This window comes from Hesperophylax consimilis, chromosome 30 (assembly GCF_061612785.1).
Source record: "Hesperophylax consimilis isolate HC1 chromosome 30, BYU_Hcon_1.0, whole genome shotgun sequence".
NCBI classification, from domain to species: Eukaryota; Metazoa; Arthropoda; class Insecta; order Trichoptera; family Limnephilidae; genus Hesperophylax; species Hesperophylax consimilis.
This window is the reverse complement of record NC_142865.1, coordinates 17,835,449-17,840,072: the sequence shown is the minus strand read 5'-3', so window position 1 is coordinate 17,840,072 and position 4,624 is coordinate 17,835,449. Positions and strand designations below refer to the sequence as shown.

Below are 4,624 nucleotides of genomic sequence, written 5' to 3'. Positions count from 1 at the left end.
TGAGAGACAGCAAATATGGAATACTAAGGGGAGACTGGTGGGTGATTTTAATAAGCAATCGATACATGCCCTTGAAAGAAGAATGGTTTTTACAATTGAAGAAGACATGGTAAAGAGTCTCATCCTCCACACCACACTGGCATAATGAACTTTCGAGTACCCGAATTTTAAACAAATGAGTTGCAATAGAGCAGTGGCCAATTCTCATTCTCGAGATACAGGAAATAAATCTTTTGGACTTTTTTTGCCGTGGAACCAGGGTTTACTTGGAATATGATTTTGTATTCCAGCATAGAAAGATCCAGTTTGAGTTTTCGTGACTGTCCAATTTTCTTCCCAGGAACGAGACATGTTGGATTTAAGAATAGAGAAGACGTCAGAGAAAGGAATTTTAAAATCTAAAGGAATAGAACCAGATACAGTTCCAAGTTAAGCGAGAGAATCAGCTTTCTCGTTACCCTCAATTCCTAGATGGCCAGGCACCCAAACCAGTATTGTCTCAAACATAGATTCGTTTAAAGAATCGAGGATGTTTTTAATATTACAAATAACATAGTCTTCTGGACATCGAACGATATTAGAGGAAATTTTTAATACTGCACTTAGAGAGTCAGTACACACTAAGGGCGAGTTGTTTCGGAAAAGCTGAACAATTATTCAGATTCCCGAGTTCTATTCAAATGTAAAAAAATCTTCACGTCGATTTTATTCAAATACAAATTGGGTTGTTTCAACTCCGAAAAAGCTTCCGTTATATTTGAATAATCCGTTCCAGTGTTCCCCGCCGAATCGGGCAATTATTGCAGAGAATAATTTTTTTGCGAGACAGGAATTATTTTTACGCTGGCAACACCTCGTATTTTTATCAATCTGTCAAAACTTTTTCCCGCCGCGCCGTCACTTCGTTGGATTGCTTGTTTTGTGTGATTTTTTGTTGTTCATTTAGGCATCTCAATTTTTGACAACTTATAATGGATCCCAACTTACTGTAAGTATTGTAAATTATACCTTATTGCCATAATAAATATGAACCTTATTAATAAATAATACACGTTTGGAACCGTATAGATACGTAAGTGAGCATTTTATTTTCGTGAAACCATTATGTAAAGCTTGATAATATTTTGTGGAATTTCGTCTTCTAAACGAGATAAACGATCATTATGAAAACATTTGCGATACGTGTATATACTTATCGTTAGTAAAATTACTTGAACTTTGTGAGAATGAACTTTCTAAAAGCATTGCGTTTTATTTTTTGAATGTTCTGCCATGGAATGGTGGCAAATCTTTTTGTTTATTTTTATATATTATTTTGAATTCTGCCACACTTTAATAATGCTTTACCGAGGAATATTATAGTGCTTTCATGTGTAATAAAATATCTATAAGAAACTATAAAATATCTATATATATTTTGAACCTAATAAATATAATATTTGCCGTGCATATTTAATTTTATATCAGCAATTCCTTGTACGATCTTGTTACTTATAAATATGAAATGTGTTTTCAGGAAACGATGCCATGTTGGTGAGGAAGTATAGCCATATTCTCACCAATAAAAAGACCGACGCAGTCATCTTCAAACAACGAGAGGCGACATGGCTTACTCTTATATCCGATTTCAATGGCGATGGATTCTGTCAAACAGCTCCGAGCTCGGTTTGAAAATATGAAGCGTCGGGCAAGGCAGGTTGGAATATATTTCTTAATTGGTATTAATCTTAACGCCATAATGCTGTTAAATGAACTGTTATATTTAGTAATTGGTTGCCCTGATGCTTTGTTTAATTCATGCAGGTATATATGTTTATTAATTGACTTTTAATAATGCTTCAAGGACGGTAGCAGAGAAATTCAGGAGAGGACTGGCGGTGGACACAAATTTTATGCGGAACATAGTGGCTACTTCGATTGACGGACTCCCTAGCGTGTTTGACGATGACATCAGCACTTTGGTGCTGCAGGAGCTATCTGGTGGTGGAAGAAGGTGGGAGTTTGGTTAGCGCCACAGCTGAGGTTTATTATGGTGTTGACGGCAGTTTACTAACTACTTGTAAGAACTTGTGTTTCAAACAATGTTTCCTAGTTTTATATCAGTTCTTCATTTAAGATAATCTGGTTAATGTATTCTAATGTTGTTAATGCATCCAAATCCAACCGTTTAGATAGCAGCGCCCCAGAAACCTCAATCCTAAAAGCAATTTCATCTCATTTAAATGTAAACGAATTTGTTGACTGACTTAATACAAGTTTTCAAACAAACTGTTTTTAGATTTGAGTACAAAATATTTGTATTTCACTATCGTTGCTTTACTTAAGATAATAATCTTATTAGTTAATGTATTCTCATGTTGTTGAAGCATCCAAATCCAACCCTTTTGACAGGAGTGCCCCCTATTATACATACCGATTTCCGGTTTAAAAAAAATTGGATTATTGAGACAAGAACGAGTAATATCGGAGTCATGCTAAAACTAAACTGAGATGAAAGCAGTTTATTCCCCTCTGTTCACTATCTACTGGGTGAATTCTTTAATATACTAATATTAATTTTAATAATTTTTCTCTTTTTTATGTACACAATTCTTAAGAAGTATTTTCTGGCTTCACAATTACCTACATTATATTACATGATAATACTAACAAATGTACATTGTGTACTTACGACGGGGTACTCCAGTAAGACCGCATTTTTCTTTTCTTTCCTTTTAAAACTGTAAATTTAAAAAAATGCATTTTATGCAATACTATGCATGGCATGTCCAGGTTTTTATATTATGCATATTTTTAATGCTGTGTGACCTTTACTTTATGGGCCGTATAATCTTTTGTGTTCTTTTTAATGTTTGTCAATTATTGTTAGAACAAGATGAATGAATGCATTCGCACACAATTAACTAGTCCATTATATTATGTTCTTAAATGTTTCTTTCCCATTGTATAAGTATGTATTTTTGCTGTAAATTATTCTTTCTTCCGAGAGAGTATTCTGGTATAATTTTACTTTTTTCAGGGCATTAATAAAAAATAAATAATCACAATCGCTAATCAATCGCTAATCAAGTCGCTACAGCGACCTTGATGTGATTTACTATGTAATACATTTCTAGAATGATCTATGTTATTACTAACTATATATGGAGATAATATACAGTACCATAGTTACCTGGTAGATAAGTATGGTACTGTAGACGGTATGGTACGGTACACTTAAGATTAATACTTAATTAACATTAACTAATTGTTAATACAGGATTTAGGACATAATTGGAAAATACCATAAACATTATTTTAAACCTTTATTTTCTTATTTTTAACTGAATTTATATAAACAAATTATTATAATCAATAAATATTAGTCTGAAACACCCATACATATTTAAAAATAAATAAACTCTGAGAAAAAATAAATGCCGCTGATGGAAATTGAACCCGCAACCTTCCGATTTATTCATTTTTTTTCTATTTGTCCATTTATCTTTTTTTTTTCAATTTCTACAGTGTAGGTACCTAGGTGCCTTACTTATTTTCTCTTTTATTTTAATTTGTTATATTATTTTGATATATTTTGTTCCTCACTTATGTAAAATACAAATAAAAGAATATACTACATCTTGGTACTCTATTTATTTTATGAAATTAGGTAGGAGTATGCAGTTACACTTAAGTTATTCACATTCAATAATGATCCAATGCATATTACATAATATATGTATATGTGAGATAGTTGTTCAAAACATTTCTAATAGTATGTATTCTCTATTATTAAACAAAGTAATTTACTAAGTTTATAAACATTAAAGTATAAAATAAATAGAAGATTTATCGTTACATTAATTATTTTGTACATGTTAACTATCTATCTCTGAATATATGTAAATGGTCGTTTGTTGAAAAGTTCTTCACTGATTGCTTTGAAATTTAGACACAATGTTGCATTCAAATATGCGTGTGTTTTTATATACATACCTACATTATTTAGATGACACCTGTGACAGGTAAAACAGACTGAGCCACAGCAACACGTGGCGGGGTACAGCTATTTTTGAATAAAGACATTATTGTTTTGAAATTCAAAAGACTTTTATTATCTTCGCTCATGTACCAAGAGATTGTACACATGTGTTCGAGTCTCCAGGCGGAAGATGTTACAGAAAGTGTTGCCCCATGGGTTGGTAAAGAATCAATATAAACCGAGTTCTGCACAGAGAAGTAAAGTAAGAAAACAGTTTATAAGGCGGTCTACTGTGGAACCTCTCTTGCATTGCAGGGTTTTACAGCACTCGGCTTATGTGGATTCCTTACCGACACGTGGGACGATAGGCCTAATGGTACAGAAGGAGGTAAGATAGGGCTTTTTGTGCTGGGTAGTATTTTACTATTTATTAGTCCATCAATCTGGCAAAATATGAGTTAATGAGGGTTTGACGAACATGGTCATCTCCCCTGTTAAAGATTGGTGCTTGCACCAGTACATCGTTAACCTCGTCCAAGGGGTCTATGAATACAGGTGGTTGATCTTGTTACAATGATCCCTTGTACCTACCTGCATTTTAATTTATGAAGAAAGGACTGGAAGCCATCTTTTAACAACTCCAAAAGTTCTTTCAACAACATT

General features: G+C 33.0%; 1 long non-coding RNA gene across 1 annotated transcript; it reads left to right on the top strand.

The window, feature by feature from the left end:
* The first annotated feature begins 625 nt into the window (after nucleotides 1–625).
* Nucleotides 626–2,267, top strand: LOC149409714 (uncharacterized). The gene is made up of 3 exons (XR_016305128.1): nucleotides 626–988; nucleotides 1,517–1,696; nucleotides 1,844–2,267. It is a non-coding gene; the product is annotated as an uncharacterized LOC149409714 (long non-coding RNA).
* The last annotated feature ends 2,357 nt before the right edge of the window (nucleotides 2,268–4,624 follow it).